The sequence below is a fragment of the Phyllostomus discolor genome, chromosome 2 (genome assembly GCF_004126475.2).
Source record: "Phyllostomus discolor isolate MPI-MPIP mPhyDis1 chromosome 2, mPhyDis1.pri.v3, whole genome shotgun sequence".
Lineage (NCBI taxonomy): Eukaryota > Metazoa > Chordata > Mammalia > Chiroptera > Phyllostomidae > Phyllostomus > Phyllostomus discolor.
The window spans coordinates 181,919,528-181,945,694 of record NC_040904.2 but is presented as its reverse complement, the minus strand read 5'-3'; the positions used below and the strand labels follow the sequence as shown (position 1 = coordinate 181,945,694).

General features: G+C 37.7%; 1 protein-coding gene across 2 annotated transcripts in view; it reads right to left on the bottom strand.

The window, feature by feature from the left end:
• Positions 1-26,167, bottom strand: part of SOX5 (SRY-box transcription factor 5) — a 931,891-nt gene that overhangs the window by 750,035 nt on the left and 155,689 nt on the right. For both annotated transcript variants that reach the window (XM_036017301.1, XM_036017302.1), the window contains exon 3: positions 5,663-5,739. The gene's annotated coding sequence lies outside the window, so the exon portion shown is untranslated. The remainder of the gene's footprint in view (positions 1-5,662; positions 5,740-26,167) is intronic.

Here is a 26,167-nt window from a genome sequence, read left to right as displayed (position 1 = left end):
TATAGCAATAACATTTATGTATCGTGTTACTCCTAGAACAATCCAATTTATAAAGTGCCTATTGTGTATACATAAAGAATAATCATAAATCATTTACATTAAACAGTGTCAACTGGCAAAACACAACTTTCCCGCTAAATTCTGCACACTGAGATTAATGAGGGTTTTGAAAAAAAAAAAAAGCATACTAAAGAAATCCACTCTGATTCATCCTATGTGGATAACATACCCATATAAAGGAGCAGGTGTCGGTAGCATGATTTAGAACACCTATGGAACATCTCTGGAAAATATTAACTTTCTCTGAAGTAGAAGGCCGTCCACAGAGTGAGCTGGGAATGTGGCAAGAACCCAAGTCTGTCACCAACCTCAGGCTTTCTTTCATTTCTTCTCAGTAAAGAATGGACTTAAAACAAACAAACAGAGAATACCTTCAGGCCCTATTTGACCAGTTGCCTGACATGTTTTCATGTACAGGCACTTTTAGAAAACCTGGGAAAGATTATGCAGATTACCTGCTTGTGTCTTTGACTCCTAGTGGGAGAAAAATCCCAGTCACTGACCAAAGCTATCAAAAATCCAAAAGTAAAACTCGAGTATGTAGGTGGATTTTCTCCGTCTGTTCATTCCCTAGTTCTTCCCTATTCAGAAAGGCAGCTGTCTTTAAAAAACCATGCTTTGGGGTCTTGAATTAAACCCATATCTTCTCCTAAAAAGCCCTTAAAATTAATAATAGGGAATGTTTTGACAGTGCACATCTGTAAGAGCATTTTTTTTTGTGTAAGAGCATTTAATCTTAGCTGAAACTAACACCTACACAGCTGAATTGGACATCATATAAGAAAAATATATTTTGAATTTCTCTTACAGTATTTTGGCCCTCTATCTTCTGTCTTTAGAAAGGACACAGGAGTAAAATGTTTCTCCTGTCTTAACTCACAGCCTTAAGAATATCCATTGATTTCTTTTAGCCAAAATGGAAAAATAACATTTTTTTATATAAAAATATGTTTTCCTTAAAAACCTCACTTCTCCAAATTCTACGGATGACCAGTATTACTACAGAGAGAAGCAATTCCCTATCTTGGTAAAAAATTAACACAGAATCTGAAAAACAAAGAGAAATGTATAGCAGGAAAATCTATAAACCAGCTTTCACTAAATGAACTACCTGCTCTTTCTTCGTCAAAGTTAATTGACACTGTGTAAAGATATGTTGTAATCTAGAAAGCAAAACAAAACAAAAACCATCACGAACAGAGAAAGAATAGAGCCACACACTTCCCAATTGAAATGAGAACTGGTGGTAAACAGAGGTTTTCCAGAGAAGATTTTTAAAAATAACATGTTAGTCTGGAAAGTCAGATACACGATGGCTTTTGTAGAAATGTTCTGAAAACTGGGCATCCTCCAACTTAGCTGAATTTCAGTTGCATTAGTTGGTAGGAAAAATAAGATGTAATTTTTCACAACTGAGAGTATTAAACTTAAGAAGCAGTGACAACTCACTTTTGCTATAAATAGAAGATTTTGGTGAAAAAGCTTATTCATTCAAGAGTAAGGAACAGTGTTAACCTCAGAAGGTTTTTGTTTGTGTGAAGATAGACAAGATGACACACTGAACCTTTATTCATTTAACATGTTTATTTTTTAAAATTTATCTGGTTATCACAGAATTCTTTCCCATTTTTGAGTGGCATTTTGATTCACTTAAGAAGAAAAACTTTTGTGCTCAGTGAGGCAACTTCAAATCCCAGACGAAAGCCTTCTACTTATCAATAAACTGAGAACTCTATGTAAAAATAAAGTGCCATTATGACTGCTACCTCGGCGGCGGCTGCTCTGACCTCCACATTGTGAAAGGTTCCTTTTTCCCCAAGATTAATGAAAACTACACAATCACTATGTATACATGTTTAAAGACTCTGTATTTTCCTATGATTAATCTATACTTCCTACCAATTCTTTCTACATTTCTAAAGTAAACATAATTTTTAAGAAGATAATGACTTTGCCAACATGATCCAAAATAAAACATGCTTCAATTTTTTTTTCAAGTCAGCAAATCAACAGGTAGTGTAGGCCAATTACCAAAAAGACTTCCTTTACACATTACTTTCACAGACCTGCTCATTACTTTTTTAACTGAACTGACTAAACGGAAGAGTTAGGATGCACAGAAATTGAGACTCCCATGGCAACGAATGTTGTGGAGCCATCACTGGAAACCTTCTCTCTTTTTTAATGAAAGTCTTCTAGTGTTATAAAGTTCTGACCTATCATAAAAGATTTTGTCTCATTTCCTTATACAAAATGATAGTAAATAAATACCTTCAGGCTGAACCACACTTTCCACCTCAGCTAACAAGAAAATATAACTTCTTTTTCATTCTTACTTTGATACTATCATTTAAACAACTAGTTATAGATTATACTTGTTTTGATTCTTTTATTCAAGAAACAATCCCAATAACAATTCATTTTTTGAGGGGATGGCTAAAAATATCAATGTTGTTTTCTGTTTGTTCCAGAAGGCATTGATTCAACAATGTTACTTTTAGACTTTCTTAAACTAGAATCCCATGGATTGCTGGGAAATCTATATGTTTCTGAAATTATATGCAAAATTTCCTATGTATATTCCCATTGGGATTTTTCTGGCATCCATGTGCTGTCTTTCAGTCATTAGTACCCGCCATTTCCCTCTGCGATTCGATCCTTAGTCCATGGAAAATTACAAAGCTGACTCTATCCCTGCTCCAACAGAGGTGTGTTTGGGTGAGCCTGTGATCTAATCAAATCAAATTAGTATAAAAAGACTTTGGATAGGACCTCTGGGAAAAATACTCTTTTTCCTGTTAGGCCTGAAGCCTAAGAGGATGTTACATTTGAAGCAATGTTACTGCCACCATCTTGCTGCCAAACGAAGCCACAGACTGAAGCTGTATTAGTGGAAGCTGAGAGATCAAGAGAAATTGAGTGCTGATCACATTATTTTAACCCAAAATGTAGCTCTTGGCCTTGCCCTTCCATATTTTAATAAGCAAGTAATTCACACCCATGTACATTCATGGCATCTTACTCCACAGCTTTTGCATAGCTGATTCCTTCAGCTTAACTGTTACAGGCTTTCTGTGGCCTTTCCTATCTGATATGAGCTCCCTTCTCTTCACACTTTACTTATGTCCATCCTACCTGTCGTTAATCTCATTACCTATTGTCAAAATCATACTCCAGATGCTGTTTCGTAATTTAGTACATAGAAATCTGGTCATTTTCCCAATCCTCTTCGGTAGAAGTTTATGCAATGCAGAATTATTTTCCAGTTGAGAAAGCAAGGGAAGGAAGGAAGAAAGGAGGGAAGGAGGAAGGGAGGGAGGGGAACAGGTGTTAAAAACTCGAGATTCAAATAGAAAGTCACGTGGTAAGTTTCATCAATGGTCAAACAAATTGAGATTTTGATTAGAATCAGAAAACCCGTTGTGGTTAAGCAAATATCTTTACCATGAATTAGGAGGAAAAGATTTTTATGCATTTTGATCTTGATTACAACCAGCCTTAGTTGACATAATTATGAAGCCCTTAAAAGTAACTGTCAAGGTTTAGAAGCACTTGCCACTTCCTTTGAACTAGCTCTATAAATGACAAGAGTGAGTATTTAGATTAAATGAATAGATTAATAAACATCTTTGGAATATCCATCATAAAGGTTGATTTATGTTCTATTGCCAGCAGTAATTCAAGGAAATGCCAAGCTATTCAAAAAATATTGCATGTTTTTCTCACCACTTTGCCAATGTTATCACACCATGTAAGTACGACAATATCTATATTCTCTTGCCATACTAACTATGCATAAAAGCCGACAGATATTAAACCACTTTAAGTTTACATGGGCATCAGCACAGCAACCACTTATATTTATAACTCTGATGAATGGCCTTTCATTTGTAAATTTATAGTGTACCCATAATTTCTTTAGGGAACCAAGAGGTTCATTCAAAAATTGCCACAACATTTATCTATGCAAAGATGATGGATATGGTTTAGAAAATTAAATGCTTTTAAAAATTAAAATCATATTGCCAAGAAAAAGGACATGTTCTTTCCTGGTTTGCTCACATTTTTAAAGTGATCAGAACTGCACTCTCGGCAGTTATACTAGTTAATCTAGATAGCATATTAATATAGTTATTAAATATGTTCGAACATATTGTTGGTAGGGTTGTACAGCATCAGCATGAACTACTAGATATCAAGTTCACTTAAATTTATTGTTTTATTTTCTAACTTTATTCCTCTATTAAGCTATAAATATATAAAGTATGTTAAGATACAATTTTTTCTTACTTATGCTTACTGCATTTACTGTATTTAATTCTTCAGGACTACCCCCAGAATACCATATGGTTTATTGTAAGCATAGACTATTATAAACTACAATTTAAATAAAATTATTCAAATAAAATACATATTAGCCAACAATCAAACTAAACAAAGAGTCCTATTTATCCCAGTACATACTTTGCTCAATTGGAGAAGTCGGTGAAGTAGAAGATGAAAGATAACAATTACTACTAAAGTAACTAACAAAAATCAGAATAGTCACTGTTATTACATGGGAAGAAGAACTGTACTTTGTTGCTATCTGTGATGTGTTCTGGCATTTCTATTCTCCCTTCACTTGTGGCCATTTACCACTTTAAATGGGGAATATACACAAATCTCAGAGATTTGTTTTTTTTTTTTAGTTTTGTTGTGTTTTTTCCTAAAGTGGTCTTACTTTTTTAAATCTACCCTATTATTACAGAATCACCAGAAAACTGAAAGTGGGTTTAATTACTTGATTTGGTTATATGAACAACAATCTCCAAATTATCTATCAGCTCTTTAGCATTAACTCATCTAGTGGAAGAAAAAAATCATCCCAATGCTTGCAAAATTTGTAGACAAAATATTGGGATGGCCAAAAAGTTTGTTTAGTTTTTTCCATGAAATAGAAGACACATTTTCCATTTTTACCAATAACTTTATTGATTTAGATATTTTGAGCATGTTGGTTATCTCCTGCGTGGCATGACATTGATTATTCTCAATTAATGTCTCAATTTGATTGCTATCAACTTTAACCGATCTACTTGGCTGTGAAGCATCATCCAGAGAGAAATCTACAGCACAAAACTTTGCAAACCACTTTTGACACGTTCACTTAGTCACAGCACCTACCTCCTCCATACACTGCACACATCCTTTTTTGTGTTTCAGCTGCATTTTTACATTTCTTGAAATAATAAAGCATAATATGCCAAAAATGTTATTTTCTTCCAACTTCAATATTACAGTAGTGATTGCTGGGGGGAGGGAGTGTAAGGGAACTAAATGGTAATAGAAACAATATCATAAAGATTATACATTTAAAAATTCACCAAGTTTGATAAGTTTTTGTTAAATGCACGCTAATATGACAGCTGTCAAACTACAATCTAACAAAATTGTTTTGAATGAAGTTAAAGACAACTAAGCGCTACTAGAGCACTTTTTTTACAGGAAAAAAAAAACAAATGAACTTTCTGGCCAGCCCAGTATTTCTTACATATTGAATTCTGTCTGTTTTGCTTAAAATAAATTAATATTAAAATAATTAAATGAACACTTTACATACCCCAGTAGATCGCTAGCTCCTTGTGGGCAGGAACATATTTATCATCATCTTGGGGTCACCGCTGGCCAGCACAGCACCTGGGATAGAATGCACATCCAATAAATGTGTTTGAGTTAATTAGATGAATTAATGGGTTTTAGAATCCATTTGGAAGGTATGAATTCAATGAAATAACCATTCTATATACCAACACTCTCTCTACATATCCTACATTATTCAAATAGCAGGGTACATTCTTATACATTTGAATGACAACTTTAAACTGAAAACTCAGTTCTCAAGAATAACTGCTTCTAAGTGCTCATTACATTGTATATTCTTATGGTCTTGGTTTGGTTGGAAGGAATGCAGTGAAGTGTTCGAGATTAAGAACTTCAGAAGTAGTCTGACACAGATCCAAAATGTCCTTTCACCATTTACTCCTTTTGGGTCACTTCATCACCTTAAATCCCATCTTGTCTTTAAAGTAAAGATAATTATAGTATGTTTCTAATAGTGTTCAAAGGATTATAGGAAACAGGACATAGCACACTGCCTGACACAGACTACACCCTCAATAAATAACTACAATGTGCACTGCCTCCTTGTCTGCACAGGGAAGAGTTAACCTTAACCAAGGAGAGGTCTTGCTTTTCCTTCCAGCTGCCGGGAGGTGATCTCTAGGCCCCCAAAACGTCATTCCTCATAGGAGTGTCTTTGTTTGCCCGAAAGCTTTGGCCAGGGGATAGTCTACAATGTGATTGATGATGGAAGCTTGGGGCTTTGGGCCATGCACATAAATTCTGCCTCCAGAAAGAGCTGGAGAGTAAGACTAAGGGTCAGTCCAACACTGACATCCTTGAGGGGCTGGAGACGAAAGGTCAGCGACGTGGGCAATATATGATCAAGTCCCATTAAAAATTCTGGACACCGAAGGCTTAGTTGAGCTTCCCTGGTTGGCAATGCTTCATGCGTATTGTCACATATCCATGCTGGTAAAATCAGATGTCCTGACGCCACAGGGGGAGGACAATGAAAGCTCTGTTTTTTGATTGCTCTTGAACCTCAGGCTCAGCCTCATACACTTCTTCCCTTGGCTGGTTTTAATCTGTATCCTTTCCCTGTAATAAACTTTGACTATGAGTATAACAGCTTTCATTGAGTTCTGTGAGTACTTCAAGCAAACTGTCAAACCTGAGAATGGTTTTGGAAACCCCTCAAACTAGCAATTAGTGTTAGAATTGAGGGTGGTCTTGTGTGGAGAACTGGCTCCCTCGAATTTGTAATTTAAGTACTGGGTTGGCCAAAAAGTCCGTTTAGTTTTTTCTGTAAAATAAAAGACACATTTTTTATTTTCACCAATATCTTTATTGATTTGGATATTTGTAGTATGTGAGCTGTCTCTCAGTATTGGCTTCCACTGGGTAGAGGCCAGGGGTGCTGCTAAACATCTTCCAATGCATAAGGCAGCCCCACAGCAAAGAATTATTTAGTTAAAATGTCAATAGTACCAAGAAACTTCACAAACCACTTCCGACACGTTCAGTCACAGCACCTTCCCCACACACTACACAAATGTTTTCTTGTGTGTGTTTCAGTTGCATTTTTACCTTTCTTGAAATAATAAAGCATAATACACTGAAAATATTGTTCATTTTCTTCAATATTAAAATGGCTATGCAAAAATTCACCAATTTTGATAAGTTTTTTTTAAGTGCCAGCTGATATGACAGCTGTCACAATACAATCCAACAAAATTGCTTCATATGAAGTTAAAGACAACTAAGAGCTACTAGAGTCATCATACAGAAAAAAATAAACAAACTTTTTGGCCAACTCATTAACTTTACAGTTGGTGAAACTGTCAACCTTCCTTCTTAAATCTGTAGAGCTCAAAAGCTATGAAAGATATCTTACTTTACTAGTCAAGCGAACTTAAAACTTTCATGTTAAAAATCACTTTGAAGTACTGGTGTTTATGTGTAGGTTATATGTCATCATTTTATTTTTCCCCACACAAACAATAAAAACCCCTCCCCCATAATAAATATAGAAATGCTTTATTTTTGACAATGTGCACAGTAGTAGAATTTATAAGTGAAGAGTCACATACAAGTAAACTTTTTTTAAAACATTTTTTAAAGATTTTATTTATTTATTTTTAGAGAGGGAAGGCAGGGAAAGAGAGAGAGAGAAACATCAATGTGCGGTTGCTGGGGGCCATGGCCTGCAACCCAGGCATGTGCCCTGACTGGGAATGGAACCTGCGACGCTTTGGTTCGCAGCCCACATTCAGTCCACTGAGCTATGCCAGCCAGGGCTACAAGTAAACTTTTAAAGGTAGGTAACAGCAGGTTTGTCAAGGTCAAATGTTAGAAAATTAACTTCATTAACAGATACACTGGTTTTCAAACAAAGTATTGATTAAATCTATGCAAGGTTTCTTTTTTCCCCCTACCATCCAAAAGTAGAATGTTCCTATGAAACATTTCATAAGCTGAAACAGTGTCAAGTAACTGTTTTGCTAACAGAAAGAAATCCAAAGAGGATTTTTACTTTTATAAACCATTACTCTACTAATATGTCTTTCATAAAAGCAAAGCAGCATGACCCAAACTTTAAGAAAGCAGGGGCACCCGTGAGCTTCTCCTAATAGCTTAGAGTGCAGTATGCAAGAGACTGCTTATAGCTTAAAAAAATAGTAACTTTTACAAATAATGATTTGGTAGGTAGAATTTTCAGATGGCTTTCAAAATACCCCCTATTGGTAAACATATTCCCAGATTTGTGAATATGATGGGTTTCCCCCCTGTGACAGGGTTTGCTATATATCATAGTTGACTTTAAAAGAGGAAGATTGTCTGGGTGAGCCTAAAGTAATCACATATACCTTTACATCTTGGTCTAGAGATGACAGATAGAGAAAGATGGAGATTTCAGGCATTAGAAGTATTTGACCCACCACGGCTGACTTTAGGATAAAGGAGGCCACATGGTAAAGAATATACAGAGCCTCATGGAAGTATAGGCAACCCCTAGCTGACAACCAGCAAGGAAACAAAGACCTCAGTTTACAACCACAAAGAGCTGAATGTCATCAAGAACAAATTTGGAAGTGGATTTTTTCCCAAAGCCTAGAGCTCAGCTTGGCCAACCTGGATTTCAGCCTTGTGATTCCCTGAGCAAAGAACCCAGCCAAGCCATGCTAGACATGCACGAACTTTGAGCTAATAACTGGCCATTGTTTTAAGCCACTATGTTTTTGACAATTTGATACATACCAATAGAGAACGTATTCACACAGGAACGAAGCATTCTGCATGTATTTTATTGACCTCTCTTCAGTCTTTCACTCTAAAAACAAGTATCACTTACTTACATGCTAGGTTTTTTCATTAACCAAATAGATTCCAGATTATCAGTGCCAGTACTGAAAATGCACAGACCATCTCTGAATGAAGAATACAAAAAAAAATGGTACTATGCTATATGCCCTATGTAATATACTGAATATCTGTGTTCACCCAAAATTCATATGTTGAAACCTAGTGCCCAGTGTGATAGTATTAAAAGGTAAGACCTGTGGGAGGTGGTTAATTCATGGCAGTGGAGCCCTCATGAATGGGATTAGTGTGCTTGTAAAAGAGACCCCACAGAGCTCCCGAGCTCCTTCTGCTACCTAAGGTTACAGCGTAATGACAGCCATCTAGGAAGTAGGTTCTCACCCATCACTGAATGTGCTGGTGCTGTGAATGCAGGCTTCCTAGCCTCTAGAACTGTGAGAAGTAATTTCTGTTTTTTTATAAACCACCCAGTTTATGGTATTTTGTTATAGCAACCCTTACATAGTAAGACATGAATGTGTTCATCACTTACACAACAGATCATTTGGAAAACTCAACTCTGTGTCCTCTATGGAAGACGTTGAAATGGTAACTCTTAAATATGCTGTAAATTATCTCTAAGTTTTCATGGATCTTTTTAAGGGTTGAACGTAGGCAAGGGTTGTACCTTCTTAAGGCATATGTGGGAAACAATCATATGTCCAATGCAGAGTACAGAGGTTCTCTGGAGAGAATCTTTCTGGAGTATCTCTATCTGGAGTAAGATTAGAGGGTCACTTAAAAGGAATCTCTGCCAGGTGTCTTCCTAGAACATGCCACTACATTTGCTCCCTGTCTCATTCCCCTTTTTCATTCATCTCCTACAATGTTGCCATATTATTTTTTTGAAACACAAATCTTATCACGTTGAACTCCTACTCAAAATGATAAATTTTGATGACCTTCAAGATAAAATCATTCATTCACTGATGCAATAAATAATTGTGCACAATATGCTAAGTTCTATGCTAGGTGATAAGGATACAATGGCAATGATGATAGACAAGGTCCTGCTCTTCACTGAAATTTTCTCTTTGAAAAATATACTTCCCATCTTATTCGACTAGAAGACTCTGATTATCTTTAATCCCTAATTAGGGCTCCACTCCTCTGGGAATCTCCCTTTGACCCTCCCAAGTAAAATGAGACACCCTTTCTCTGTGCTTACATAAAATACTGTATATAATCATATGATAAAACACATCACATTGTATTGCATGAGATTACAAGTCTGCATCCTCCATTAGCAGAATATAATGGAGAGAAAATTCAGGAAGTGTGCACACCCCAAAATTCTTACAGTAAATAAGAAGTTATGAATGAGTAGTTTCTCTTGGGAGAAGCTGAACCTGGACCTAATCCCCCCTGTAGGGTGGAATATACAGGACAGATCTGGAATGAATGGAGAGTATTCTAAGTTAAGAGTAGGAACTAGGCTAGGAGGAAAAGAATGAGAGCTCATGAAATAAATACCTCTGCTACCCATATGCCTTGAGATGTGTTGTGATGATAGTTCCTCCCTACCTTCACACCATCTGTTTCAACTCTGAGTCCTGGATGTCTGGACCCGAGTAGACACTCCAGTATTCAATCTGGAGGTCAGCTACTATCCAGAACAAAAGGGCCATTAATGAGCTTACTTAGTAAGACAACAAACTTGAATAATGGATTTTCAAAGTAAAATGCAGTTTACACATGTCCAAAACATTCACCATGGAAAAGCAAAAGCAAAAAGTGGATCACAAACAGAGCCAGGATGAGGACTCTCCTGTCACCACGGAGGAAGGGGAGGGATGTCTAGGGCAAAGAGAGAGGTAGAGCCCAGGGTCAAGGCCAGGCTTTTTCCATATCTTGGTATTTAACCAATAAGGAGGTGGGGCAGGATTACATCAGGTGGATAAAAGAAATCTTTGGCCTGAAAGTCCTGTGTCATGGATATTACTTATTGGGGAGGGAATGGAGAGGTCTCAGGCCTCTCAGGGAACGCTGTTAAAAGTCTTGATCCATCTAACTCCTGAGAAAGAAAAAACAAAAACAAACAAACAAACAAAAATGGGAAAGTAAGATGTCCAGATAGATTGACTTAAAATTGGTTATTCCTCACAGGTTGTGTGCACATGCAAGGAATCTGAAAATTTCTTTGTTCTATTCCACCCTCTCTATCCCCAACACACATACATGTACACACACATGCACAGCAGCAGGACACAGAGGAAGACTGGGACACCCTGGGACGGGAAAAGAAAGCAGGACCTCAAGGTTGAGGCAATGGTAAGTCAGCAGCAGCTGCTCTGTCTCAAAATCTGGACCCCAAGGACAAGAAACACTATCAGAGGGCATAAACCAGGATGATACAGAGGACAACCTCAAAGGCACACACAGATGTGATGTTCCACACGCCCCCGCCAGCTACAGTGATACACAAACCCCTCAAACTTCAACTTGTTAGTGGGAACACAGGCAGGGCCAGCACGAAAGTGAGGTTTGTGCACACCTAGAGGGGAGCAAAATGTAAGGAGATGTCTCTCAGGAGGTAGCTTTTTACTACCTTTCAATGTGCCAAAAGGGTATGGACTCAGGAGCAGGGACACATTAAGGAAATAGCTCCATTTCTTTTTGTATATTAGAGTAGAATGGATAAGTTCTGACCCAATTAGATGTGTCTCAAAAATTATTACAAGGTTTTACCAAATTATTTCCCTACTTACTTTCTATAAAAAATCCTTTTCTTCTTTATACCTTTATTTCTTCTCAAAACATATCAGATCGACTTTCTCCCATACTGTTGAAAACTGTGTTACCTCATTCTACATACAAAAGGAACCAAGAACATCCATTTCTTAAGGGTCAATAAGACAGATGAACAGATTGTCCCCCCTGGCCAGCCTGAAGCCCATTCCCTGGTGAAGTTCTCTCATGACGTCTTCCAACAAGACACATGACCTAAAACCTTAAATTGCTATAAATCTGAGATACTACAGTGATTTGCCTAATTCAAACCCTTATGCTGTGCTTTGTGGTTCCCTTTACAAATTTCAACAACTTTCACATGTTTTACTTAATAACACCATAGGTAGCAGTGTTATATTGGAAACCGTGGTTACGATCTGTGGCTTTACCTCTGTGTTGCTCCAGTTAGCTGAGTCTTCTTGGAAGAGACCCTTGACATTTCAGCATATTATCATCAGCATGTTAAAGGCTAGCCCACACAATTTCTGAAGTTCTGCCCTGATCTAATACGGCTACCTCAATTAGATAGTAACTCTGAGAGTACTGTAGCCTTTCTAATGCATGAATGCAGGCATAATAAAACACGGTACATGATACATTAATCATAGGAGAAATGGCAGCAAGAGGAGAAAGAAAAAGATGTTAGCTGAGACTGAGGTGATCAACAGTAATCATAATCAAATGCTTCGGTATTTTATAGTAGTAACTATGAGTAGGTATCATGTTAAGTGCTTTACATGCAATATCTGACTTACAACCACTTTATGGGATGGAACTTCTATTACACCCATTTTACAGATGAGAAAACTGGCACGAGAGATTAAGAACTGTGTTCAAGGTCACAGTGCTCGAAAGCCTTTAGCTAACTATAATACTCCTATTTAATTGCAACCAAAAGAATCCAACTGAGACGCAGTGAAAAGTGCACAATAAAGAATTAAAAGAAGTTCTAGAATCACTGGATTTTAGAAATGTCCAACATAACCATTTCTGAAACCAAAGGTACATGAGAATACAGTAGGAAGTTACTGCTCAAAGAGTTTACTTCCATGAGGTAGCGGTACATAGATGCTACTGGCATCGAACAGGACGTAATGATTCCCTCGCTTCATTCCACAGGTGAGGAGAATTAGCTGAGTAGGGTAATGGCAGGGCAGTGCCTGGAATGCAGGTCTCCTTTTTCAGCCCGGTGATCTTCCCAGCGTTTTTCAAATCTTTGGTAAAGGCAACAGTGGTTGACAGTATAGGCTGTAAGGCCATACCACTCAGTTTGAATTCCTGTTCTTACTTGCTAGCTGTGTGATCTTATGTCTCAGTTTCCACATGTGTAAAGTCTAAGTAATGATGCCTACTACATACATTTCTTGTGAGGATTAAAATAATTAATACAGCCCTGGCTGGTATGGCTCCGTGGGTTAAGAGCTGGCCTGCAAACCACAGGGTCGCTGGTTCGATTCCCAATCGGGGTACATGGCTGGGTTGCAGGCCAGGTCCCCAGTAGGGGGGCGCACAAGAGGAACCACACATTGATGTTTCTCTCCCTTTCATGCTCCCTTCTATTCTCTCTAAAAATAAATAAAATCTTTAAAAAATCAAATCTTTAAAAAGTAATAATAATTAATACATAAAAAATGCATAGAACTGCTCCCAGTAAAAGTACTTACTTAATAAACGTTAGCCTTTACTGTTACTACAATAGCACATTTAGAAAATAAGGAGGCCAAACCATGAAGAGCCACTCAGCAGTAGACAAAAAAAAGAGCATAAAGGCTTGTTAGTACCATTTGAGATATTCCACACTGTCCATATCCATAAGGAATAAGGAAAACTATATTCTTTACTCTCCTGAACACGCCATATAGACAGCAGAGAATACATTTTTGTCAGTACCACAGAGATCAGAAATGCTAAAGGAAGCAATGTACTTGCAAAGATTTAGGGAGGAGTCCTAGATTCTGGTCTTAGTTTTATCATTAGTTACCAAGTTTTGGAAAGCCAAAGCACATCTCCAAATCTCAGTTTCCTTCTTAGAACTTTCCTATGTACAGATACCCTTGGAGGTTCTCAAACTTCCTTAATAGCTAAGGTCAAAAGGGAGATTTCATATATTAATTTTAATAATTCTAACCAAGTGAACAATGTATAACCTTTAATTACCAAATCTTTTGTTTTCATTTTGCATCAGATTTCCTGCCACTATTAATTTAGGCATAATTATAGGAAAACATGTATAATTTGCAATTCAAAGAGTCTTTAATCTTAAAAGGATTTCGAAGAGTGGAATGAATGGGGACCCAGTCCTCCAGCTCTGTCCCTTGCATAGCCCACCACTTGCTCAAGGGATCTTAACTCATAAAGGAGAAGCGCTGTATAGCTTTAAAATGACTTCATTCCCATATTTACATATTTTTAATAGGGCTATGATGAATCTCCTTCCGCTTGACTCCTATTTTGAGCTGTGATATTTTAATCTCCATTCTTGCAGCAACTTAGCAGATGAATGTGCAGTGTGACAGAGCTCAGAGGAAATAGTATAAATAAAGCAAAGTGGAGCTATGACATCTCACATTTTATAGCTTTTTTATTGTAGCCGAAGCATAAACAGAGCACAGCTGTGTTATACTTACCGCTGTGAGCACTCCCTCAATCCTCACCCCCTATTGCTTTTAAAAAGACAGTGCTCTTATTCAGAAAGCTTTGGCTGTGGGTAGCATGGCCCCACTGGGGCAGCCTCTACCCCAGACCTCCACATTTGATGGGTTTCTCCTCTTTCAGATGTAGATTTGTAGTGTTCCATACCATGCCTCTGACTGAAACCAATAGGCCAACCGCAGCCTATTCTGTGCTGCAGCCAAAAGCACACTGCCCTTACCTATTGGAAGATGGCTCACCACCACAACTATAGTTTTCACTCCTTCCTGGCACATGCACACGACACCCAAACAGTTTGCAAATGCTTTCTTAACAGGCTAGATGTAACTAGCTGGGAGTATTCAAAATAGTACACTATCTTAATGAAAACCCCTGTTAGAATAAAGCAGTTGTATTTTTCACTTTCAAATTAACTCTTAGACATGTTCAGGTGGAAGTCGGAAATGGCAAGAGGGCCAAACACCGTGCGAGTTAGAAGAGCTGTGTTGAGATGTGCAAAACAATTCTACATGCTAACATAGTCAGGAGGTTTTAGGATTTCCCAGGCTGGCTATACGTTCCATTCAGTCTGAAGAAGACACAGTAAGACAAACAACAAGCACTTTTTACCCTCTGTCAAAGATGAAGTTATATGCACACACACAGGATTGGTTAGTCCAGGACAAGCACCTGACCTAAGAGGGGCCCATTGAATATTTCTGGAGATGTTTTATTTAAGCAGAATGGAAAAAGCCATTGACTATGACATTCTAGTGCTGCCATCAATGGCGTTACTTCCTCCCACGTGGAGATATATCTCTATCACAGCAAGAAAGACTCGAGTCGACATCCAACGTGCCGTGGAGACAAGAGAAAGGCATGAAGCCCTGACCAAGGACGGCTCCCAGGATCCAGCTGTTCCCGAGACCCATCTACATTCCTGCCTCTCCCCAGTTTGGTTATTTGCCTTTCCAGTACGCCTTTACCCAACAAATTCCAGATGCTTTTTCTCACACTGCCTCAAATTGATTTCTACCACTTACAAAAAAAGAATCTTAACTATTACACCTTCCAGAAAAGGGTTCTTTTTTCTCACTTGGGTTAGGATTTATTCTTTCTTTTTCAAATACCACTACGCTATTTATGGGGAGGAAGGAAAACCCTCTGGGCTTGTAGGGGAATGTGTAATGAAAATTCAAAAGACACATGCATCCAAGTGAAAAGAATATAGGGGCATAGTAGCCTATACACCAGCGAAGTGAAATGAAAGAGAGGAAGATTGATTTGCATCATCATTAACATGGAAGGAGAAAAGCACAAGAACACAATGACGGCGAGAACCCCCTCCTTTGACACATGTAATTGTTTCGAAACAACAGGCCCAACTGGGCTAACACAGGGGCAAAGTTGGTATCCCAAGCTTCTCACCCAAAGTTGCTCTTCTGCCAAGCTCATTGTTTACGGAGCTGCCAGCCCAGCCCAGGGATCTGATTAGCAATTTGCACTTTTGTGAGAGGATTAACAGAATTCCTTTGTTTTGATGTCGGATTATCAAACTGCATCTTTAAAGAGGTGTGACCTCATCCAGATTCATAAGCCTGCTCCCTGGAGAATGACGAATTTTACTCCGCTTGCGAAACATATAATTTCATAAAGGAGTTACTGTCAAAACACAAACACGGTCCTCAATTCTCGATGTGTGTGAAGAAGCACATTTGTAATGTAAATAACCTCAGAAGTTTTATGATATTTTAAAATAACCCATCTGGTGGGAAAACAAGGATTTTCAACCCATTTGATTCCAGCACTCGTAAATTATCATGCATCTAGCTCACAGAACCGAGAGATAAACCCCATTCCCAAACTGAGACTCACTGTACTTTTATCATGAAGGGCAAGTATTTTTAATTGTCCCATGTTCTCAACATATTTTTTAAATGGAAAATAGAATGCACAAGAGAGTAAACTGAAGAAAATCAAAGAATTTGATGACTAAGGTCAAAATGATATCAAATTGTTTACTAACTGCATGGTTGACCCCAATATAGAGATGAACATGGGTGGATAACGCAATAAGAGTTTTGTATTTCTAAGTTTTTCAGTAATAAGCAGCTACTCAGGAAGAAAAGTCTCCGCCATTTTTCCCAAAATCTGAAACAAGTAAAACTTCTAAGAGTGGGGAGGGGGCATCTACAGGATAGTATGCAACAGATTGAGAATATTAGCCTTCAGGGTTAGTACTAGTGTGACTTTTACCTGAGGAGAAAATCACCAATAAAACTGACAAGAGCAGTGCAGCCTGTGGAAGGCGTGCACCGCTGGGGTGACAACCTGCTTGGGCGAGGACCCAGATGCCCACTCAGCTACAAATGGCAAACGGTCAGTCCAGACACATCAAACAACCAAAAAGCCAGGCACTGCTGGAGACCAAGTGCTTATTTTTACTCAATGACAAACTAAAAACATCGAAACAAACGAGTAACCACAACATTTTGTTTCATAAAGAGGAAGCAAGTAAAATCAAACAGGTATGTTTATTTTTAATAGTAATGCAGGTTGCCACCTACACTGATAAAGAAACATTTGGGATGTTTCTTTAAGTTAGGGAACTTGTGATTACTATGAGAGTGTATAAAGTAGGGTATAAGATGTAAGGCATGCTTTTCTGGAAGCACAGTACTTATATACATGATCAACAACATCAATGGTTCTTAATGGGTGCTTGTGTGGATTAATGGATTCACCTGCAAAATCTTTTTCTAAATACTCAAGTCTTGTACTCCAACTTACAGCCAGTGGATAGAATGACAGCATATTTTTCTGAAAAATCTCACTTGGGTATTACAAGAGTCATTTAAACATCTGTCCTTTGTATTTGAAAACAGCCTATCTACATGGATTACTTGCTAGTCTTGTATAACTAACTAAAAGTTGGAAAAGCAAATTCAAAAGGCTTATAATTAATTAATAGGGGTGTGCTAGATGTTATCATAGCAGACGAATGCTTGAGACAGAGTAAGAATGACAAAATAATTTAGTAAGAATTTGACTTTAACCCCAAAGCTGCCTACGTGGAATTCAAGAAAAAAAAACGACACATTATTTAAGCCTTATCTGGCCATAAATACAGAACACCATCCAAAATCAACTTTGAATTCTTCACTTATTCAACATATATTTATTGAATGTCTCTATTTGCCAGGGGCTACCTATGGCTCTAGAGAGAGCCGTAAAAAACCAGACAAAGCTCCTTGCCCTCATGCAGCTAATATTCTACTCAGGGAGGCCAGAAAAAAACAACATAAATTAGTGGAATACTCTCTTAGGAAACTGCTACAGAAAAAAAATTAAAGCAAATGATGATAGGAAGTGTTTGTGAGAGAGCTGAAAGCAATTAGAGTAGAAGGACGGACCTCACTGAGAAGCACCATTCAAGTCAAGAACTGAAGCAAGTGCAGGAATGAGCAGAACCTGAGCAAGAGCGCTGTAGGTGGAGAGGATCTTGTAGAAGTACAGAGGCCCTAAGAGGGGCAGTGCCCACCATGTTAGAGAAAGCACCATGGGCGATATGATTAATGCAGAGCTAGGGGAAGAGTTGTAGCAGGTAAGGTCAGAGAAGGCAGTGTAGGTCATGGTCAGAATGCTCCCTTGAGGGAGGAAGCCAATGGAAAGTCCAGGGCAGAGAAAGACAATCTGACCAGTTCACTTTCAAGGCTCCTTCTAGCTGCCATATGAAGCAGACTGAAGGGGAACAAAGGTAGGAGCCTACACCACAAGCAGAAATGACAGCGTCTGTGACCAGACTACAAAAAGTGGGCATGAGGACAGGTGGTTGGACCCTGGAAATATTATCCGAAGGTAGTTTGACAGAGTTTTGCAGAGTACAAATGAAAGCAGAAGTCAAGGATGAAAGGTTTCGGGTCTGAGCAATGCGAAGAATGGAGTTTCCTGTAAGAGCTGGGGAAGACTTCCAGAGGGGCAGGTGTGAGGGGCACATGCACAGCTCATTTATATGCACCAAGTGGAGCTGCCAAACAGCCATTTAGGTTTCTGTGTATGGAGTTCAGGAGAGTGGTTACAATGCAAAAGAAATTTATGTTCTCAAAATTTTTCCTAGTTCTTACCACTAAAAGCAATTGTTTTCAAATGAATCTTTATTTAAAAGACATGAGAGCATTGGCAGAGTCTTCAATGATGGTCTTATAAAAAGTATATAAATCTTTATATGGCAATTTGGTATTTTTTATCTTTATTCTATTTTTTACCATTACCATTTATTCCCCTTATACTTCCCTCCCCTAGCAATCACCACACTGTTGTACATGTCCATGAGTCCCTCTTCCTTTATGCTCAATCCATCCACTCCTTAACCTCACCCTCGCTCCAAGCTGTCAGCCCATTCTCCATATGTGAGACTGTCCCCCTTTTCCTTGTTAGTTCAATTTGTTCACTAGATCCCATATGTGAGTGAAATCATATAGTATTCGTCTTTTTCTAACGGGCTTACTTCACTTAGTATAATACTGTCAGGGGTCATCCATGCTGTTGCAAAGGGTAAAAGTTTCTTCTTTTTTACAGCCAAGTAGTATCCCATTGTGTAAATGTCTCATAGTTGTTTTATCCTGCACCTACTGATGGATACTTGGGCTGCTTCCATATCTTGGAGATTGCAAATAATGCTGCAATGAACATAGGGATGTTTATGTTCTTTCAAATTAGTGTTTTGGATTCCTTCAGATATATTCCCAGAAGTGGGATAGCTGGGTTAAAAGGCAGATACCATTTTTAATTTTTTGAGATATCTCCATACAGCTTTCCACAGTGGCTGCACCAATCTGCTTTCCCACTAACAGTGAAAAAGGGCTCCCCTTTCTCCACATCCTTTCCAGCACTTGTTGTTGGTTGATTTATTGAAGATAGCCAATCTGACAGGTGTGAGATGATATCTCATTGTGGTTTAATTTGCACTTCTCTAATGATTAGTGACATTGAGCATTCCTTGATGTGCAGCCATTTGGTTTTAATAGAGACAATTTCTTAAAGCTCATCATATACTGATAAATCATAGGCAGCAAAATTCATGCTGTCAATGCATATAATGCATGCTAAAGTAATAGCCTAGGTTCTGTGGTCTGCCTTGATATATAAGTAGAGTTTAGACAATCCAGCAGAGCAAGTATGAAGCACCATCCTTAGATACACATGTCTCACATCTTTCTAGGAATTGCAAGGAGACTTCCACTTGTGCTTCTGAGAGTCTGTTGATGAGAGCTCATGATAAGTTTCATGTTTTATCTTTAATATTTATGTAGAACTTTATAAATAAATTTAAAAATTAAATGTTTTAAAATTTCCACTAAATTTACCTGACATTCCCCCAAATCATTATATAAAACTGACTTTGATAATTGTAGACCACTTTCCAGTCATCAAACCATCATCACAATCACCACAACTCTTTTTATTAAGCCCTAGAATGTTTTAAGCCTTCTGTATGACATTTGTGATACTACATACCAAGCCCTGTGTATTATTTTATATGTATTAAATCATTTAATTCTAATATTAACGCTAACTTATTCACAAATATTTCTTACACTATAGTCAGATGTCTCATGAAAAACACTTGTAAACAGAGAAATTTCTTCCTATTGTGAAACCAGAAAACAACAGTGAAGAGTATAGTACATAAATACATAGAATGGGAGGCACTCCTGGGTACTTGTCGTTTAACTGGGAAATGTGTATCTGAACAATAATCCTATACAAAATATCTTATACCAAATATAATGCCCTATACAAGTGAAATGCCATTCATTACAGTGAATTGACAATAGTTGGACTTGCAACTTGATAAAAGTTAAAAGAGTGCTTGTATAAATAAATAAAAGAAAAGTAATCTAAAACTATTGGCCTTTAGTAAATAGTAAAATTTACTGTACAAAATATTGAAGGGAGAGAAAAAACAATATAATTTCTAAAAACACAAAAATATCTAATCAAGTATTTGTAAGATAAATAAGGATGTCCAGAAGTAAAATAAATAGAAAAATATACTTCCACAATCGACTATTTCTTCCAAATCCTACATCCATTTAAGTTGGCAGGGCATATCAGTGGTTTATTTGGATATTGTCCACAGTTGTAAATGAGCATCTTCGTTTCTGTATTTTTGGCAGTGGACCATGTAAATGATTATACTGCTATATATTTAATGTAGTAGATATAAAACATGGCACAAAGTAAAAGTACCAATTTTAGAAAACCATAAAATGCATCAAATAACTTCTCTAAAGTCATCAACATAAGTAGCCTGCAAATGTTGTGGTTGCTGAATACAGCATCTCCATTAACATGATCACTTAAGAAGTGACTTTCCACTTTCTTCTCATACATCCAACCCAATCCTGTAAATACTGACTCCACATAGAGGTGAAGAGTCACATATAGCACCCATTCTGGGTGTAGCAGAGTCAGAAGTGGGTTCCGTGGGGGATCTATCACTCCCCCTACAAATCCAGAAGGGGCCCTGCAGGAGAGAAGGCACTCATGCTTCCTTGACATCTTACATGCATCAAGAAAGCCAACTATAATTTTCTTATGGAGAATATAGAAGTGCCATCTTATCACTGTCATTTTAAACTGAAAAGGAAAGCAGGGCTAATATACATAATCAGTGAAATTCTTAAGTAGGCAATTTTATTTCTCCAAATCCTACGTCTTCTACAATGACAAGTTTCTCTATTTTTCTTGTGCCAATTCTCTCCTCAGTCTCTGGCCATATTAGAATCCAATTTATTTGTTCAGTGAAGTTGAACTTAATGTGAATGCCCCATACTTACATTATTTCCTTTGATTTCTCACTCCCATCAAAATGTATCTATTCCATGTTCTTTTAGCCAATGGCCAAACCTTGAACTTCCAACATTACAGCTGGCCAAATGATAATACAGTCAGTGCCAATATGCCCATGCTTAGAGGCAGAAACTTGGAGTTACAAAAAGAAATTTCAGAGGTAATTAATTCAATACTTCACTTAAAACCGGAATCCTCTATATAATTTCACTATCATCATCTTAGATTTGGTACAACTCTATTTCCAGAGATCAAACTTTACTTCACTTTGAGGCAATGCATTCAATTTTAATTTTCCTTCACTGGTCTCAGTTCTGGATATACACAGAATCACCTGCATTTTCACACCCAGGTGCAGGTTCCACCTTTCACCTCTCTCCGTGCCCCAGGATGCTAACTTCTGTGAATCAGATTAAGAGACTCCCTAGCTCCCAAGCTCATGACTGGGTCTTAAAGAGGAGGCATCAGCAGAAAATTGGAGAGAAAGAGAAGAGTGAGGTCAAGACACGTATTTCCGCAGCCTCCTCTTTGCAAACGAATATCAGAGTCTGGTGGTGTCTCTCCAGGCAAGTAGAACATTCCATACAGCTCTCTCCCAGTCCCTTCAGGCTTAAGCATAGTGACAACTCCCAACAATTATTATCCCCAGAGTACTGTACCCACCCTTGTTGGTTCTCTTTGATAACAGCTTTATTGAGATATAATTCACAAACCATACAATCAACCATTTACAGTGTATAATTAATTGGTTTTCAATATATTCATAAAGTTGTATAACCATCACTATGCTCGATTTTGGAACATTTTTATCACTATGAAAAGAAACCCCATCCTATTAGTAACCCCTCAGCACTAGGCAGCCACTAATCTACTTTTTGTCTTTGTGGGGTCACCTATCTGAACATTTTACATAAATGGAATTATACAATATGTGCTGTCTTGTGACTGGCTTTTGTGACTTTGAATAACTTTTCAAGGCCCATCTATGTTATTAGCATTGTACTGTATATCAATAATCCATTTCTTCTCATTGCCAAATTATATTCCATTGTATGTATATACTATATTTTATTTATACATTCATTAGATGATGGATATTTAAGTTTGTGTACTATTTGGCTTTTATGGATAATTCTGCTATGAACACTGCACACAAGTGTTTGTGTGAGCATATATTTTCACTTTTCTGGAATAAAGCTAGCAATGGAGTTGCTGGTCATATGGTAACTTGTGGTTTAACATTCTGAGGCACTGCCAGACTTTTTCCCAGACAGTTGCCCATTTTTCATTCCCAGTAGTAGGATACAAGGGTTCTAATTTCTCCATATTCTCACCAACACTCGTTACTATGTCTTTTTTATTGTAGGCATCCTAGTGAGTGTAAAATGATATCTTACTGTGGTCTTGGTATTTTTAGCCCTGTTAATATACTTAAAATTACTCCCTACAGTCTACTCTCCTCTTATTATTTCCCTTAAGTCCATCAACTGTTTCTTGCCAGACCCTGACTGACTCAAAGGCCAATACCCATTCATATTTTTGAAGATTGTTTTGAAATTCTCCCCACATTTCTCTTTTCAGGAAAAACAATTCTTCTTTTATGAACTGTTCACTTCTAGATTGTTTACTCCTCTAATTCACTAGCCTTAAACACTAGATTGTCAACATCCTTCAAATTATTTTACCCATAAGTGACATATGTAAACTGACAAATGTATATTTTACCAGGCAATTATGTCATTGGTTGTAGACACTACATTTCTTCTACTAATGCTATGAAAGGCAACTGCCCTTTGTTTAAGCAGTTATGTCCCACTGTTGGCTTACATGAAACATAAAATCAACCATACTGTCTTGACAATGGACTATCAATTCAGATATCCCCTACCTGTAATAGACAGATAGAATTACTTTAACAATATTAAATTACATCTCATTAAGTTTTGGCCAACATTGAGCCTATTACTGACTTCCTGAGCACCAAATGAGATAAAATGGATTAAAGTGCCAAGTATATCCTTGCCAGAAATTCAGTGTTAGTTTCAAGTACAGTTGTCTGTCTTTTACTCCCATCCCCACCTCCCTCCCATTTCCACCCCCCCACTAGTTTTTGTCCATGTGTCCTTTATACTTGTTCCTGTAAACCCTTCCCCTATTGCCCTGAAATTCCCTCCCCTCTCCCCTCTGGTCACTGTCAGCCTGTTCTCTATTTCAGTGTCTTTGTTTATATTTTGCTTGTTTGTTTATTTTGTTGTTTAGGTTCCTGTTAAAGGTGAGATCATATGGTATTTGTCTTTCACCTCCTGGCTTATTTCACTTTGTATGTATAGATGGAACTGGGAAGCATCAAAACTCTTAATAAAAACAATGCAGAGGAAAAACCAGTGAACAGAATGGATGGCACCTGACTACAGACCTCTTTTTAGGTTCATAACCATATACTAATCTACACCCTTTAGACATAGTTCTTCAGCTATCAGTCTATATTACCACACTGTCAAACCAACTTCCTTCCTAACTGCTCAGAACTTCGTGATATAAAACCATACTTTACATACAATATCTGATGAAAGGGTAACTCTGCTGGTCCTCAGAGAACTCATACTGGCCTCTGATGAACACTGTTATCCTTCTAAGTGCTCAGAAGCAAACCATACAATAGTAGAAACTGGGATTTTACCAAAACCCTTAACACATAGCATTTTTAAAATATAAACTTTTCTCCCATTTTAAATTCAGGGTGACATTTTGCTCATCTTGAGTCTTCTGGCATCTTACTTCTTCTACATGCTGTTTCAGTTTTACCAACAAGGAGCCTTCAAAAACAACATCTAGTTAGGAACCACCATACTCCACCCTATATCCTTCCCCAAGATTACAGGTTAATTATGGGTATTTTGACCACCAGTAGTCGAAGCCAAACATCTAAATATCACCCTTGATTGTTCTCCTTTCCATACCTGTCCACATCCAAACCATCAGATAGGGCTTTTCATAATTCACGAAATTTTCACTACTTCTCTCCATTTCACTGTTGTCACTCTAGAACAAGCCAGAATCACCTCTCACTGAATAACTGTAATGGTCTCCTCAATGATATCCCTGCTTCCACTTTTGTCCCTACAGTCTACTCTCCACACAAGCTTTTCAAAATGTTCATCTGATCATTTTAAAAATGTTCATCTGATGCAAAAACAACCAGCTACCCACCACCCTTAGGACAAAATCCAGTGACCTGACCCTGCCTTCCTCTCTAATTTCATCTTCTTAATGCTCCCTCCCACCCTTACCCCCAACACCTGCTTTAACCTCACTGGCTTTTTGGATGTTCCTGGAACTTAACACACTCAGTGTCTCTTCTGGGCCATGGCCTTTACCATTTCCTCTCCCTAAAGTCTCCTCATAGATTTTCACAGGCCTTGTCATTGCTCATGTCTCAGAGGTCATCTCCTCAGGGAACTTTCCCTGGCCTCTTTATCCAAAATAGAACTTCCAACTCTACCCCTTAACTCTACTTTATTTCCTTCATTTGATTTATCCCTGTCATGAAGTATGGAATATTTTCTTATTTCCATCTTCACCCTTGAAATCTAAGCATTTTCAGAGCAGGGACTTTCTCTGTCTTGTTCACCAATATATTTCCAGCATCTATGATAATGAGTAACACAAAGTAGATGCTCAAAAAAATAATTTTAAATGAACTGAATGTGATCCCCAAAGGAATAGGTCTAATAATATAAATTCTGACCTTGGTGCAGACAGGGAGAAACATATAGGACTGGGAGCAACTGTGGCAAGTCTTCCGATCATGCTGTGCTTTAGGATCCCTGTGCGAGAGCACGGTCTTCATTCACTAACCACGTCAATCAACAGACCAACAGGTCCAGCCCGAATCCTCTGACACGCAGACAGCAGTGTATGAGAGCCTTCAATCTCGAATGTGAGGCAATGGCATTTTTTCCCTATCTCAATCACCACTTTCCCGATTATAATAAATGAATAAAGTAGATTGAAACTAAGGGAAAAATAAAGCAAAATTAGAATTTGGCCCAAAGCAAACCCAGTGCCTGGGGCAGCCTGGGGCTGATGGATGATGACAGCTAGCAGACAAATCCTGTTCCCCATTCTAAATTCTGTCTACTAAACAAATTAGCAAGCTTATCAATATCGGCAAGGCATTCACCTTCTGCAGCAACAGCTGCTACAAAATCGTGACACTGACTTTTTGGGTTTTGGTCTTTCAGATGACATGCAATTATAGGCCAATCAGGGTGGGAGATAATAAAATGACAGCCCGATAATACAGGGAAGGGTTTTGCAAGGACTTGGAGGATAAACAGCTTAAGGGTCACCTGATCTGAATTTACCTCTCACCCTCACTCCTCCCCTAATTACTAGAGGTTTGAATGATGAGATGTGAAACGTTAATTCTTGTGCACATAATTAACTATGTAAAACTTAAAATGAAACATTAACTTATTAAGCAGAAACTTATGGCATATATAATCTTATATCAGAATTATACTTTAAAATATGGTCCTTTTCATGAAAACTAGTACTCAGTGTGGAAATTATATTAAAAAATGGCAAGACCCTTCTAGTCATTAAAAAATATGACACAATAGACTGTTTTCTATTTTAGCATGAAATTTCGGGCTTCAAAGAAGAGAGAAAGACTGAATACTACACATATGGACTAACAAATACATCTTTCTTTAAAAGTTTAAAATGAAAACATTTACGGAGGAAAGAAAGGGTTTTATGAATAATTTTACAGGAATGGCCTATATGCACCTACATGAAGATAAGGATGGCGAAATATTCTCAAAACATCCTAAATTGGGGACACATAAAACTATGAAGTGGCTAAGTTAATGACACACAAGAGTATTTCACAACTGAAAACCTGACCACTATTAATTAATTA